This window comes from Rhipicephalus microplus, chromosome 7 (assembly GCF_043290135.1).
Source record: "Rhipicephalus microplus isolate Deutch F79 chromosome 7, USDA_Rmic, whole genome shotgun sequence".
NCBI lineage: Eukaryota > Metazoa > Arthropoda > Arachnida > Ixodida > Ixodidae > Rhipicephalus > Rhipicephalus microplus.
Window position 1 is genome coordinate 131,599,885 of NC_134706.1, and position 17,262 is coordinate 131,617,146.

General features: G+C 44.5%; 1 protein-coding gene across 1 annotated transcript in view; it reads right to left on the minus strand.

The window, feature by feature from the left end:
* Nucleotides 1-17,262, minus strand: part of LOC142767077 (uncharacterized) — a 153,992-nt gene that overhangs the window by 47,189 nt on the left and 89,541 nt on the right. The window lies entirely within an intron of this gene.

Consider the following 17,262-nt stretch of genomic DNA (forward strand, 5'->3'; position numbering starts at 1 on the left):
TTAACAGTGTCGTCGCAAAGTCGAAAAAATGAATGTAATAGCCACTAAGTACAATGCGACGCGAACAACCGCAAAAAGCTCAAAACTCGCAGCACGCTGTTCAAGTACAAAAGACGCGAGAATATCACAGAGAACAAGAGTTAACTAGCATGACCACTAACAGTAAAACAGGTTTTGTTTTCATGTATTAGCTATGGAACTAGCAACCCGACAGGTCGATACTGATAATCACACTGCTGCACTGTTATTAATAATATCGGGGGCTTTGCGGGCCGAAAACATGTTAATATTGTGAGACGCTTATGATCTGGAAACTTCGACCATCTGGCTTTCTGTAAACGGGTGTATAACATATCGCCTACTTCTAAAATACCACCACTGCTACCGGGATCGAAGTTACGACCTTCGGGTGAGCAGTAGGGCACCATAACCACTGATTCATCACAGCGTGCAGACAAAAATGCAGATGCAGGAAAACACACTGGTAGGAGTTTCTATTGCGATGACTACAAGGACTAACCGGCAAGGATGCGAAGGTCGCCTTCTGAAATAATGATTGTGCGCTGCTCAAAAATACTTTTATCTCTGCCGAAAAAACATTCTACAGAAGAATTCCATCTCGTAAAATGTTTTTATATGACATTCAAAATGTGCCAGCGCGTCACTAGATTTTTTGTGTCCTGGTCAGACGTCTTTTAAGTAAATACACATTTATTAGCAACAAGCTGTTGAATTCAGCCATAATCTGTCCACCCCAAACAAGCATCCTCAAGCAGAGATGTGCCACAGGAATAGGGCTAGCCCAATTAGCGATTGCAGCAGGTGCAGATAGGAAACAGAAACGAACACACGGAAGGGAGAAAAAGCGGAGATAAAAACAGAGGAATCATGTAAAAAAATAACGGTATATAAAAAAGTCATAGAAACGCAGACAAAAATGAGAATTAGAAAAAAATACAGCTTTGCAGAGCAGGGTAAGCAATGAATGCGATAGAAACAAATTGAAAGTTCTCGCGTATCAAGGCAAGTAGATCGAAACGCACCTCGCCATTCTCACGCACAAGTGACGCGTGAAACGTACTCACGTGTACAGGTTACTGCGAATAAGTGTCTCAGTTGGTACTTCGCTGTGTCTCAAAAAATGGCAGCATATCCACGGAGTGAATGATGGAGGGTGGGGCGAAGCATTAGCCCGTCCATTCATTCTTGCTTCCATCCGTCAATGCGTCCGTCTGTGTGACCGTCCATGCATCCATCCGCCCGTCCGTGCGTGCGTATGTTTGTGCGTCCGTCCGTGCATTCGTCCATGCATCCGCCCCTACGTCTGTACATGCGTCCATCCATGCATCTGTCTGTGTGTCTGTTCGTCCATCTCTTCAACACTCTAAGTACCACCATCTCGCATCTTTTCATCATATATTCCCCATATAAAATTACCGCCATCCAGTGGACATTCCAGGGACTAAAGAAGAGGTGGCACATGCACACTTTGTTACGGCTTGCGCTTCGGGTCTACTTCCCACATAGTATATACTAGTTCACTGTATTCATGTCTCTGCAGCCCAACGCTCGCTAAACCTTTCTAAAACCAAGGAGGTTACGACCAGCGAGTATAACGTAGCAACTTTTTCCTGTCAGATGGTGCTCAATGTACATGTCGATGGCTGCTAATGGGAAATGAGACAGGAGAATTCGGCTTTTACTTTCTTACGGCTTGCGCTTCGTGTCTACTTCCCACCTTTAACCAACTCGAGTTCATGGTATATACTAGTTCATTGTTTTGATGGCACTGCGGCTCAACGCTCGCTAAGCCTTTCTAAAACTAAGGTGGTTACACCCAGCGAGTATAACGTAGCAATCCTTTCTTGTCAGATAGTGCTCAATGTACATTGCAATGGCTGCTAATGGGAATCGCAGCATGCACGTTAACTAAAAGCCGAATGCTCCTGTCTCTCATCCACCTTAGCAGCCATTGGCATGTACATTGAGCACTATCTTTCTTCGTTCAACAACGCACAGAAGAAATATCTGACCGGCACCACCTTGGAGGTCAAAATGTTTTACTTGTTACACACTACAACGGCTACGAGGGATGAACAAGTGCCGCTATAAGGAGCTTCTCCCCTAAAAGGCACTCTTTTCGCAAACAGAGACTGTGCAACGATTGCAGGGACATTCATCCGTTCAGCAACTGCAACAAAATCATTCCAGCAAAAGCTCAATGCCAGCCAAGACGTACGACCCTCCCCACCTCGAGATAAATGCATGCGAGTGGGCATGCATCCCCCTCCTCTCCGCGGGTCAAAGTACGCGTGGGTAATGAGAGCGCGTGCTGCCGAGTCGTTAAGATGTGGCGACGCGCGTTCTTTGCGCCATTTCGCTGGTAATGCTGAAAATGTGACAGTTCCCCCATGACCTCCGAGATGGCAGGCCCACGGCATGTTTCTTTTTAGCCGTCCCGATCCCCACGCTTCCCAGCAAAACCAACGAGTGCTGCCTCGCGTGCTCGGACACCGCGAGAGGCTTTTTGAATAAGCGTTCAGGTGGTGGAGGAGAGCATTGAATACAGCACAGCGCGCGGGGTTTCAGCGTGTGCACTTGTTCTCTCCCGCCTACGAGCAAGAGTTGCCGCCAAAATCTTGTGGATTGACTTAGATAAAATATTCATCCTGTGACTGCATTTATTTTGGTGCCTTTTGAGAAGAAAAGCAGGGAAACTGCTGCATTTACCTCATAAATATTTCTAAAAAGGTATCGATTGGTCCGTGGCCTTATTACTAGATTTCATTAAGGTTCGATTGTCTTCGGGCTAAATACCTCAATTTGAGATATATACAGGCATTCTAGCACTCCTCCTTTCTGTAGACTTCTACAGGAGAAAATAGGGCTAACTACATAGTTGAATCGCATTGCTCTTCTGTTCTGACTCGTCAGGTTGCTAATATAACACGTATGGATATGTATGAGGTTGTCAGCTGAAGCAAAGTTACGCTCTAGATAAATGAGTGCCCTGGTCATGTGATCGAAATAAAGTTCGTGAGAAGTAATTTTGCCAGAATATCGCAGGCAGCTTCGATTAGCCAACCTATTCACTCGCCATGCCTTTTACAGTGAAAGTGCGTGATTCGTCACCGTCTCCTCATACGAGTACTTATTGTTTCGGCAGTACAATGGCAATATCAGTTTCATTTTCATTTACTGCGCTCTCATATGCATTCAAATGAAATGGTCGCTCACACAGCGAAATGGCGTCTTAGTAATAAAAACTAAATATTCACCCAGGTAAGCTACTAAAGAAAGAGGAAGTGTGAATCGTCACTGCTATGTAATGCCACAGTGTTTCATGGAAAGTGCATAAAACTCTGAACGCATGTTGCGTACTTCATGAACAACCAAAACATTACGGCGTTCGTTTTTACAATGTCCATCGTATCCACTGAACATCGTAAAATCCACAGTGCGAATGGGGCACCAGGGGTGACCAAAACGTGCCTGTAACCAGCCCGTGGTTGTCTAGACGCGTGTAGGCGTAGTCTAGATGCATGGCGACCACCTGCACTCTCCTACCTGAATCCTGCTTTTGCGGCTCAATGGGACAATTCTCGAAGCGCCGTTACAATGAAAAGCAGCGCTAGTTGAACGGAAGGAAGGAAAAAACAACCCTTTCAGTCGAGTTTAACCCGTGAGCATAGAGCGTGGTGCTCTTCTGACTTTACTTGTTGATCGGACATTTATTTTTTTTCTTCGACAGTAGCTTCCATGATATACAGCCTGCAAACTTCTAAGTATAGCAAGTTTCTAGCACATGCGGAACAATTGGAAAGGCATCGCACTTTCAAGTGTTCTTATATGCGTGGCGCAACTCTTCAGCAAGATGCCATTTGAAAATATCTCTCGTAGACCTTGACCTTAGATTGCCAAATGAGTGCGAAACGGAAAACCATTTTTTTCTTGCCACATGCAAGCTTCACTAAAAAATCACAGCTTTTCTATGGAGTGAACGATGACGAGTGGGGCGAAGCGTCCGTCAGCCCATCCGTGCTTCGGTCCGTCCATTCGTTCTTGCTTCCGTCTGTCCGCGCGACCGTCCGTGCTTCCATCTATGCGTCCATTGGTCTATCCATGCGTCTGTTCATGAGCCCGTTCATTCATCTGTCTGTCTGACTGTTCGTGTGTCCATCCGTTTGTACGTCCGAGCGTCTATGCATCCGTCCGTCCTTCTGCTAGTCTGTATGTCCGTCCGTATGTGCCTCCATCAAGTGCACACTCCAAGTACGGCCATCTCCCATCTCGCATCCTCTGAGACACATGCCCACTGTAGAGCGGGTACGTGCCACCGGTGGCTACGTACTACTACATACATACAAGGGATGGACAGACACATGCCTTCAAGGCCCACTCCGGTGATTTTAATACTATGTCAAGGTTATGGTGTCTATATGTTCCTGAGGCACTCTTGTTACGAGCCTAATAGCTGAAATGCTTAGGAAATTCGAAAACAATTTTAATACGCAAAAATGTGTGATACAGAAACCGAAACCCAACCAAGCGCTCTGATTGAATATGACGTACTATTTGGTAGAGCCGCAGGCCATATAATGGTTCCGCCGGCGCGTAGTATGAAAACTGTGAAAGCCAGTCCAGCGAAGCACCAGCAAAACACCACAAAGGAAGGAAGAAAGCATTCGTCAGCTGTCACCTTGTGGAAAGCAGAACAAGCGCTGCAGCAGCCAAAGTAGTGATGCCATCGTCTGCGTCACTTCTGTTGACATGCCAAACATGACGTCACACAGACAGTGTTGGCAATAATTCTTGCAAGTGAGGTGGGCTTTTCAAGGCAATGTTTAAAATTCATTTGCAAATGATCAGTGCAACACTCAAACCTGTGATTTCGCATAAAGGAGTAAACTGTGCAAAGGAATATGACCAGTATATTTTATTGAGATTCATTGACTTTGTGATACATTGAGATTCATAAAGGCCGCAGTTGGCCGTTAAGGAGCTTCGCCCCTAAAACAGAATGGCGGCCTTTTGAATCGACAGATGGACGAATGGAAGGACGGACGGGTGGGTGGTTGGGTGAATGGACGGACGAATGGATGGACGAATCAGGCTTTGCCCTTAAGATCGTGTGGCTGCTCACGCTACTTAGCCATAAAGTAAGTACCATCACTATTTCTCGAAGATTGAATTTAACTCGTGCCTTGATTGTAGCCACCAATCAGTTAGCCTCCTCCTGGTTATTTTTACCCGTTTAAAGTCTATTTTGCCTCACTCTCCCTAAATTTCAATGCCTTCAAAAATTGTGTGCCATTACTTTGGACTTTTGGATGGAGCCCTTTACAGAACATTATCAAATGTTCAGCCGTTTATTCCTCTAGTCCACACGCACTACATAATGTGTTTGTGCCTTCGTATTTATTTTGGTGAATTGTAGTTCGCAATACTCACGTTCTGGCCTCTCACAGCAGAGAACTACCTCGAGAATCATCGGAGGTTTCTTCTTTTGCGATTTCCTGCTTGAAAGTTTGGTAGGTCCCCAGTGATGATTTTGTTAACTGTCTAATATTCCACAAGCCCCTCGCTGTTTCCTTCACCTTCTTTGCAACCGATGTTTTCGTTAGGCTTGGTAATCTGCCTTGTCTAACTGCTTGCCTAACATTTTTCGAGTACGCCTCATTCATCTATTATCAATATTCTTTATGTACAAGTAGCTGAAAACATTCCTAGCCCAACGCTCCTCTCTCATGTTTCTCAATCACTCCTCAAATTCTATCTTACTGGTGTTTTTCTTGCACTCGCACGATCTCCATTGCATGTCATCCTCAACCCCCTGATTTTGGGTTTCCCTGTGTGCTCCAAAAGGAAGTCTATCTATGCCACGTTGTTTAATTTCTAATCTTGGTGAACCTCTGATATCATGCACTAGACCATAGTACCGAACGTCCAACCATGGACGATGACACCTTTCCGAATTTCTCTCACAACGTCATACCCATTGTAGTTCCACGGTGCCCTATTTTTCATCAAAGCTGCATTTCTGTTACCCTTCGTCATTACGTACCTTTCGTGCTTCCTTAAGTACTCAGCCCCATTACTTTTCCATACGGCAAATATTTGTATTTATCCACTAATTCTAGTGTAACTTCCTGTACCTTATGCTCACTGTCTTTGTTGCCAATAAAATCATGATTGCCAACTTTCCCTTACTGAACTTCGAATTTAACCTTTCTCCAAAATTACCACAGATGTCTATCAATCCTTGAAGATCTTATTTGCTGTAAAATCAATGATACTATATCATCTCCACACATCAATGCTGGCAATGACTGTTGAATCTGTTTTTCTTGCTTGGCAAAAAGAGGCTGAAGCCAAGTGGAGTCCTCTCTAATATGGCCTCTTGTTCCTGTAGATAAGGCATAAATAACAAAGGTGACAAGCGACATTCCTGTCAAAGCCCGCGTTGTATTTCTATAGATTCAGATACCTGTTCTTTCCATTTTATAGCTACAGTGTTACTTTTATAGATAATCTTTAAAATATTAGTTTTTTCGTGTTCCACGTATACTTTTTCAAGTGTTCCCCACAAGCCTTCTTGAATCACACTAATGTGAGCTCCCTCGATTCATAGAAATGGCCGCCACTGGGGCCTGCGTTCTTTTTCTGCTATTTCAATACACTGCATCAATGAAAAAGGATTGTCCTCCAACCTCCTCATGGACGCCATTTTGCAGTTCTCTCAGTACCCCTTCACTCTCCACCCGTATCTGTAGTCTTTTCTTTATTATCTACATCGCCAGCCTGTTAACTACTGATGTCACTGGTGCGGAACAGTAGTTGTTTATATCAGCTTTGCCCCCCTGTTCTTTATAAATCATGCTCATCCTGCTTAGTTTCTATCCATTGGGGGCTTCACCCTTCATTGTTGCTTTCATCGCTGCCTGTCTTAATGTTTACTTAGAGTTTCGTCTTAATATCGTTATTAGTATGTTTGGGATGTGGTCAGGGCCTGTTGATGTGCTATTAGAAACCTTCTTTTCTGCCCCTTCTGATTCTCCTTGTTTCTGTGGAGCTACTGCATTAATTATTCTATCCTCCTGTGGTAGGGTGCAAGCAGCGCTTTCTTGTTTAAAATTTTCTGGCATCATGGTTTTTATATATTCCATTGCCTGACTCCTTCTAGTGTAACTTCTTGAACACCAGTTATGAACCTCTGTTCCATGCTTGTCTTATAAACTCAGGGAATTAAGATGGTTCCAAAACTTTGCAGCTGCCTTTCTATCCTTTTTGTTTACTTCCGCCATCCTTTGTGTCCCCTTTATAATAATCTTATCACTGATAAGATCAGATGCTTCCCTTCTGCCACTCAAAAAGTTACCTCGTTTTGTTTTTACATGATCTTCCAGTTCACACTTCTGTTTAGCATACATGCATTCCCTGGAGACTTCTTTCCATCTTACTATGGTTCTCTTAAATTCCTCATTCCACCAACTCTTAGATGTGTGTCTCCTTTTCTGGGTAGATTTGAATCGTACCTTACAGAGCTTCAACTCAAACAATCGAGTTGGATTTGTGTACCAACACTAAGTTTTACTATCCTCGGTGATTATTTTCTTAATATCTTCAGTTCCTGTTTCTATTTCTATTTCTGAGAAACTATTCCCACGTGGTTGCTCATAATGCCTTCATCGTATTTTAATTTCTCTTGCCAAACTGAGCTCGACACGTTTTTGATCCCTGCCTAAGCTTCTGGACCCATAATTACCTATGTTGTAGGGCGTTTCTAGGCTGCTAGGCCCAGAATCCCGCAGGGAAGACGCGGAGCCAGACCAGGAACCGGGCTTTATTTCCCTAAGCCTCGGCCGCAACTGCCCACTGCGCGCCGCTGCCGCGTGCCACGAGCGCACAGGCAATCTTCGTTCTCTTCCTTCTGTCATCCCCAGGCTTGCATCCACCACTCCCGTCCTGCCCCCTCACATTCAGCAAGGGGGCGTGATGCGGTATATGCTAGCCCTGGCCCCAATGGACGGCGCGGGGCACACAAGACCACATGTCAGGACAGTGGATCTGCGCACAGGGGCGAACTCCGCTGCCGCCCGAAGACGGAGGCGCGCCGGACTCGCTCAGGTTGAGCGCATGACAGAACGCTGGTGCCCCTGGTGCAGCGCCGGTCCCGACCAGTCGTAGGGCGTTGTCATGTGTCCGTTCCATTGTGACTGTCCAGAGCAGTCGTGCATCGGTGGCGCGACTGGTCTGGTGGCGCGAATGTTAATTAGCCGATAATAGACTTAGCGGATCATAAATCTTATGTTGTATCGAGTCGTAAGGCGTTGCCATGTGTCGGTTCCATTGTAACTGTCCAGACTAGTCGCACATTGGTGGCGCGACTGGTCTGGTGGCGCGAATGTTCATAAGCCGACCATAGACTTAGCGGATCATACAACATATGTGATAGCATCGACTAAGTTATTGCCGACTCAAGCCTTTCACACATATCTATTAGCATTCTCTCAGTTGGGTCAGTATATCCATCCATATCTTCTATGTGTGCCTTCATATCTTCTAATATAATTACCTCGCACTCATCTCATAACTATGCATTGTCAATCTCTATGCACTGCGCCATTTTTAGGCTTTCTTCTCTGGCTTTTGCCTCTGTGCGCAAGTATACAAAACCTAGGAGCGTCATCGGCTCTGCCACTTTCCCTTTGAGCCATCAATGTTCCCTGCACTCCTGCTTGAACCTGTGCCAGTCTGTACGCTTATGAATAAATGCCCCTATATCACCACCTTCTTGCTGCTTTTATTTATTATACAATATTACCATGCGTTCTCCGGATTGCTAGGTGGTTGTACCAAGTTTCTTGGATATGTTTCTCCAAATCCATATACCATAAGCTTCTCCTCCCTTAGTTGTTCTCCTATGTCTCCCCACTTCAATCTATTCCTGTCGTCGTCATCCTACGTGTTAATATACCCTATATATAAATTTGCTCTGCCCTCATGCCTACGTCGATCTCTCTTTCGGACACTACACGTCAGTATTATTGGCGCCACTTTGATGTGGTATCTATCTACCAACCTGTCAAAAAGCCCCCTGGTTGTTCCCTTTCTTACTAGCCATCCGGAACACCGAAGGGCCTGCGCCCCCTCCCCCCCAAAAGCTGCTGAACGTCCTGAAAGTTGCCATCCCACCTCATGACCTAGCCTCATATCGAAGTGATTTTTTGTCGTTAGACCCCCCCCCCCCCACCTATGTATCTCTCTCTTTATTTCCACAATCTTAAAGCCTTCCTGTCGACTCAACTGCCATACTTCTGTGTTTGCGTTGACAACCGCTCTTTGCAGGAGGTTGCCGTCGCACACCGGTACTTCAGACATTGTGCATATCTCTACGTTTACCTGAAGATAAATCGATAAATGGTGTGGATGCCATTGCCCTATTTCGCCAGTGTGGTCGCTAGTCCTGCCAATTCTTCATTCAAGGAATCGTTTAGACCACCCTCAATTATCATGAGGTTTCGTCCATTAGCTTTAGTTGTGAGTTGTGCGCTCGCTTGCCTCATGACTGCTTCAGACTTATGTCCTGGTAACGTCCCTACAGAAAACCTCTTGTTGCCTCTAACCCTCTCTTATTTGATTATGCACATCGAGTTATATTCGAGTCCCCGGCAATTCTTACGTGCTCCAACTTTTCTGCCAGAGTATGCAACACCTGAAAGTTGCTTGTGCTTGTACCGCCCGGCTGCTTTTCACCTTCCCAACCCTAACACTATTCGCTGAAGATGGGTCTTTTAATCATTAAAGTGGTTGAACCTGTTTTTTCAGGACCTATTTTCTCTTTTCTGTCCGCCGTTCCGGGTGCCGGTGCCTTACCGTTCTCTACGTCGGCCGCTCCTTTGTTCGCCTTCGATAGTGCCTCCTTGGCTGACGTAAGCTTTTCTTCCACAGCCCTCGTTTTTTATTCCTTTGCCACCAATGAATTCTCCAGCTCGGAGATTCTCATCGGCCGTTCATTCTGGGTAATCATCACTATAGTCATTTTTTTCCTCAACCTCACAATGCCTACCTTTACCGACAGCCTCATCTGAATTCGCGTCTGCTATAGCCTCATTTTCAAACCTACTGCGCATCCTGAATATTTTTTCAGTATTTTACCCACGTCTTTTTGACATCAACTGTCCTGCTGAATTGTCCCACAACTCGAAAACTACAAAACGTATCGTACGACGAACCCGGCTTTAAGCAAAAAAGTCTAAGCTCTATTACCAAATTTCGCGCGTTCGGTGTACGTGCAGCCTCACCACGGGGTGGCAGGAGAAGAAAAAAACAAACACACACAAGGAAGTACATACCAGGTGGCTGACTCCCAAAAGCTGTTCAATGCAAGGAGTGCTCTATAGGTTTACGCTGCTGCCTTGTATATATATATAAAAGGAAGTTGAAAATATACAAAAGCCCCGCCGCGGTGGTCTAGTGGCTAAGGTACTCAGCTGCTGACCCGCAGGTCGCGGGCTCAAATCCCGGCTGCGGCGGCTGCATTTCCGACGGAGGCGGAAATGTCGTAGGCCCATGTACTCAGATTTGGGTGCACGTTAAAGAACCCCAGGTGGTCGAAATTTCCGGAGCCCTCCACTACGGCGTCTCTCATAATCATGTGGTGGTTTTGAGACGTTAAACCCCACAAATCAGAAAATATACAAAAACACTTATCCTCGCAGTCGATCGGGAGCCCTTGCAAAACACGTCCATTCACTGTGCAAATTCGAACTGCAGCATTCAAAGAAGCACTATGTCGTGGAGAGATTATTGGTCCACGCCCACCTCTAGAAACACGCCCTCTGCGTGCGATTGCGACGGCTGGAGAGAAACCCGCCATAGTAACTTATAACGGGAGTCATGGTTTCACCCGAAATGCCTGTTAATAGCGGTAAGTGGTAGATATAAATTTGTTGCTGTATAAACGTTGAAGGAGGTGCTCTTCTGTGGCTCAGTGGTTAACGCCTCACATTCACGACTGAGAGGTCCCACGCTCGATTCCCTGCACCGGAGTCCTTTTCTCGAGTATTTTTCTTTCTTGCGTTGACATAGAGATACAGATACAGTGAGTGAAGGTGACGTCGACGCCTACAACGGAGGCAAAGTCCAGTGGAGAGTGTCTATATATTCGATATCACAATGAAAAAAGGTACCAGAGAAATGAAGAGAAACAAACGAAATGATGAATAACTCAGAGATCGGGAATGAAGAAAATGAGATATATAGAAAAAAATCTGTTAATAAAGACAGAAAGAGCAGAAGGAAGAACAAAGATAGATAGGTATTCCAAAAGAATCGGCGCTTTTCTTTCTTCCTTTGTGCTCCTCCTGTTTCAAGAAAGATTTTTTGTTACTCAGTCATCTGCGTTAAGATAGAAGGTAAAGTTAAAGAAACAAATATGTATGTAAGTAAATTTGAAGAAATGGAAAGTGACAGATAGAATGAAATACACAAAACACAAATAAAAAGTTTGTTGATCCTACTACAGTGAGAATCAATGACATGCGAAGCACGATTGAGAAAGGTTAAATTGTCATATTCAAATCAGCACAACCCTGTGAGGCGGACGTAACTATTGCTGTACACGACTACCTTGTCATAATTATCATGCTTGTGCCTGGCCTTTCTGCTTGTCGTTCATTTCCGTGACGTAATACCAAACTTCTTATTGTGAAAGTAGCGACACAGCCATGAGCACTCTATGAATGTAGCATGTAGTCATGCTTTACGTGACACGCTTGAATGATTACCACATTCGGACGTGTCATTTATCTTCGTCAATTATTCAGATAGATAGATATAGATATGTGGGGTTTAACGTCCCAAAACCACCATATGATTATGAGAGACGCCGTAGTGGAGGGCTCCGGAAATTTCGACCACCTGGGGTTCTTTAACGTGCACCCGAATCTGAGCACACGGGCCTACAACATTTGTGCCTCCATCGGAAATGCAGCCACCGCAGCTGGGATTTGATCCCGCGACCTGCGGGTCAGAAGCCGAGTACCTTAGCCACTAGACCACCGCGGCGAGGCGTCGTTTATTCACGTCACGTTATGGCAAAGTTAGTATATGTGAAGCTAGTGAAACGGTCGTGAGCGCATCATAAGCGTGGTACTTATTCATGTTCTTACATGTCAAGCATATCATAATTATCTTGTTTGCACAAGCCGCATACCATCGTCATCCACTCACGTCACGTAACGCGATTTTAGGTATATGTAAATCTAGCAAAACGGTTTCAAGCGCACCATGGGCGTAGAATGTAGTCATTTTTACATGACACGCATGTCATAACTATTATGTTGGGAGGTATCATTTACCTTTTCGTCCATTTACATCATTGATTACCAGATTTGGTATACATGAAGCTAGCGAAACATTCATTAGCACATTATCACCATTGCATGTATTCATGGTGTTACATGACACGCACGTCATATTATCATGTTTGCATTAATCACATGCCTTCGTCATCTATTGACGTCACGTACTACCACATCTGGTATAAGTGAAGCTAGCAAAATGCCCGTGAATGCAATAAGAGCATGGCTTGTATCCATTTTTTACATGACACGCATATCAAGATTGTCATATTTGCGCCATTCATATACCATCGTTAACACTTCCCGTCACGCAACATCATATTATCATGTTTGCATTAGTCACATGCCTTCGTCATCTATTGACGTCACGTGCTACCACATCTGGTATAAGTGGAGCTAGCAAAATGCCCGTGAATCTAATAAGAGCATGGCTTGTATCCATTTTTTACATGACACACATATCAAGATTATCATATTTGCGCCATTCATATACCATCGTTAACACTTCCCGTCACGCAACATCAAACTTGGTATGTGTGAAACTAGCAAAATGGCCATGAACGCATCATGAGCGTGGCATGTAGTAATGTTCTTACATGGCACACATGTCAAGAATATCATGTTTGCACCAGTCATATACCATCGTCATCCACTTATGTTACGTAATGTCAAATTTAGTATATGTTAAGCTAGCTAACGAGCACAAGCGCATTATGAGCATGACATTCAGCCATATTCCTACATGATACGCATGTCATGACTATCTTGTTTGCACCAGTCAAACGCTTTCATCTTCCATCAACGTCACGTAATGCCAAATTTGGTATGTGTAAAGCTAGTGATTGATTGATTGATTTGTGGGGTTTAACGTCCCAAAACCACCATATGATTATGAGAGACGCCGTAGTGGAGGGCTCCGGAAATTTCGACCACCTGGGGTTCTTTAACGTGCACCCAAATCTGAGCACACGGGCCTACAACATTTCCGCCTCCATCGGAAATGCAGTGTGTAAAGCTAGTGAGACTACCGCAACAGCATGATGAGCGTGGAAAGTAGTGATATTTCTACATGTGACGCATTTCCTAATTTTCACGTGAGAGCCTGTCACGTATGTTCGCCATGCAGTCATGTCATTCCACACCAGTTTTATGATATGGCATGCTAACAAAACCACCGCAGGAATGGCAAGATCATGACATTTAAATCACGGCATTCATTACATGCCTTCCATGATGTTCATTATATGACCAGTGACTTATGCTTGTCATACAGTCAAGCTCTGCCATACCGATTTTGGTATCAATACGATTATCAAAATTGTCAGGAGAACTAATTGTCGTGGGCAGCTATATAGATAGATAGATAGATAGATAGATAGATAGATAGATAGATAGATAGATAGATAGATAGATAGATAGATAGATAGATAGATAGATAGATAGATAGATAGATAGATAGATAAATGTGGTCCAACTCGCCTTAGTTCGCTAAGAAATGCTTCATTGTAAAAAAAAACTGACGACAAACAAAAGGCCACCAATCTTTAATTCGCAAGGCCCCGTCTGACTCATTGCACTTCTCCTGTAGTGGTGTGAGACTGTTTTCAAATCAAATCTATGTGGCGAAAGAGGGAAGGCTTCGTGTCAATCATGTAGGCACCATTTTATTATCTTAATGCAACAGCTTGCTTCAGAGAAATAGAGTACTCACGGTCTTTCGTTGTGAGGGAAAAATCGTTTTGAGCATGATCAGAAAGTCGAGAAAGATGGAAACAACAAATATAAGTAATGGCGAATTCTGAGTATGAATGAGGACCTTAGACGAGTCTTTCCAGTGACAAGCATGCATTTTCCCACAAAGCCCCGCGTCTGTTTTGGTATACGGAGAAAGTAACTTTCTATTTATTGTAAATGCAGACAAAGAAACCTTTATTCTTTACAAATGCACACGTCCTTTATGCATTCTTCACAGTACAGCGTACAATATTGCAGTATAAATACGTTGTATAAATAAGTGCCATCTAGCTTCATAACAGGCATCATCCTAACGACTTCAAAGTTTAAAAGTTTAAAACCAGCGATGCACTACAAGAGGCACACACATTGCTCAACCTGTTTCCTTAAGGCGACCTAGTGAGTGCATAGCGCGTTCGAAAATATTTCACGCGCATAATTCCCCATGGTGAATGCATGCTAACTGTTACATAGAATGGAGCTATGCGTGAAAGCATCACTGGCAAAGCCACTCTTAACTTCATAAAATAAGTTGTAGTAATCCAGGACTAAAACGTTTTGAATAACACCATGGAATAAAAAGTATGCCCTAAGTGTTTTAAATATCTCTTAAAGATTGGTTGTCGCCATTGCGTTCAACTGCTAAAGGCGAAGGTATAGGACCCCTGTCTTGTGTTGTATGTATAGTTTTGCGCGACGTTATGTATAGCCAACACGCCCAGCTTCATACACTTGTCAATTTTTAACTTCTAAAGAACTGGAAGTTGCTTAAAGATGTTTCTTTAGCGCACAATTACTACCTATGTATTTTAATCATTTATTGCTAGTATTTGGAATTATGTTACATTAACACTTCTCTCATCTTTAACTAGATGACATTTATTGAAATCACTAAGAATTTCTCACGAAAAGGATATGCCAATAAAACCGACAAGGAAAAACGCACTGGTAGCAGCGGCAGTGGATTCAGCCAGCTGTACACAAAAGTGAGGCACGTTGGGGCACGCTGACTCGCTGGAGCTGTGCCGCCTACTTCCAGTGCTCTCGGCAATGGTAACTTGAACCGGCCTCTCGATAAACGTGCCCTTCATGCTTCTGCTGCACGGGTAGTTCGTGATTTGAGCCAAAGTGAGCCACCACCGACGCCTTTGCCGTCTTGTTAAATTTGCGGCCTGTTCATTAGACCAAGTGGTTTGATCTGGTGCAGCCAATGTCATGTATAATAAAGAACTGAGACAGCCAGAAGTGTTATTTGAGACCAGGTAGGAGCGTAGGCCTATCCAGCGAAAGCGGCGACAACGTCTGGGGCGAGCGTCTCGTGCTTAGCACTGACGATGTTTGTCGAGCTTTGCTTCACCCGCTACTTCTTCATTGCACATGAAATGTAAACTTTCGTGAGGCAGAAAAATGAGTCACGGACAGATTCTTGCGCACCGGCGACACGGCGTGATTTTGACGCGATAGCGTTAGAGAGCTCGTGTCGCTGAAATTTCGCCGTCAGCGTCGGCACCGTAGGTTGTAAGCAAAAAATCTTTCGTGATCGAAAAGTCGAAAAAGAAGCCAATAAAATAAAAAACAATTTACGTCCCAATTAGTGTTGAACTCGGGCCTTTGGCGCGGCGAGAAATTGTCCTATCACAAAGCTACGACGTTGTTTGCAGCTGCTTCGAAAAAAAAAATCATTATTGCCATGAAGAGGAAGGAGTCTTCTCAATGACTTTCGTTCGACAGGTGTCACGACTAAAACCAGCCTGTTCGGCGATTTTTAGGCGCATTTAGGAGGCCATCAAACTACGTTAAAGAAACACCTAGATAGTGTAGCCATCGCTGCTAAAAATACACATGAATTTTCAAACAGCTCTTAAAATGGACAAGTAAGTCGATCTAGCGTAAAACATATCAAGCCTTTCCAGAGATGCTGATCAAGCAAACAGCAAACGCCAGATAACGTGCTGCCATCTGTGAGGCATTATGACACTTTTTATTGAACTCCAAGATGGGGATCGCGCGGCGTGTATCTTGGAGGCTATGCAACTCTTGCTTTAGATCAAAAACCTGTGTGTACCATTCGCGCGCGCGCGCGCGCGTGTGTGTCTGTACGCCAAATGTGAGACATGGTGAAACACATGTCTCGACTGCAGCAGGGTGCCATTCTAGCAGAGGAGAGTGACCACACTGCAGAGTCACTACATTACTAAACATAAGTTGTACTTGCGCACGAGCTTGTTTGTGGCTGTGTGTGTGTGTGCGTGTATACGTGCGCGCGCGCAGTTGAAGGGCGCACTAGTGGACGGACTTCGCTATCGCGTTCAGCTCTTAGAGGCGAATCATAAGGCCCCACCAATTTTTCGGCCGCTTGTTCTATGAAACAAGCCACTTTCTACCGCTTTCACTTTTTTTGATGCCAAGTGCGAACGCGCCCTAGCTTTGCCGCGTCAATAGGTTACCGGTAAAATGGGAAAACGCAGGGAACTGTGGGATACGACGGCTTTCGGTTCGACGCACCACGCGGGTTGGCAGTGGCGCGTGCACATTTTTGTACAGCTCCGTCAAAAAAACACCTCTTCGTGCAATGTCAGTGCTTTAAATGTTCTTTTTTTTGTTTTTGCTGATCGTGACTGTGACGATGATAAGCTACGAAAGCCATAAACGACAAGGAAACTGTTTATAGCACTAAAATGATCTCCATTGCTTTTATGCTGCTCGGGGGTACTGTCACTTTGGCTAGCAGATCAGTCTATGCAGAAGGCAGTTTTCATTGTAGGATATGTTACTGCAGATAAACCAACACCATTTTAACAATCTCGGGGCATGGGGATGACTGTAGCAGTGTGCTCAGACTTCATTTCAGTATCGCTGCTTCAGCCGACATCGTCAGTCGGTCGGTATGAAGCGCAGCCCTTATTGAGTGCGTTGAAATATCTTTTATTTTTCTAGTAGTCAGCGCGCTATAAGATGTACTTTTTAGTCGAAGTCAGACGCTTATTTAAATGGTAATCTTGATCGAGCTGCGCGGCACTGCAGCACATAAACAATACAGTCAGACCTAGACGGCGCCAAATAATCGAAACCGTGCCCTTTTTAACGCACTTGTACCTTTGGGTGCCATCCTGGCACACAGTTTGACCAAGATAACGCAAATGGACTCGTCCAGCGCTTCGTG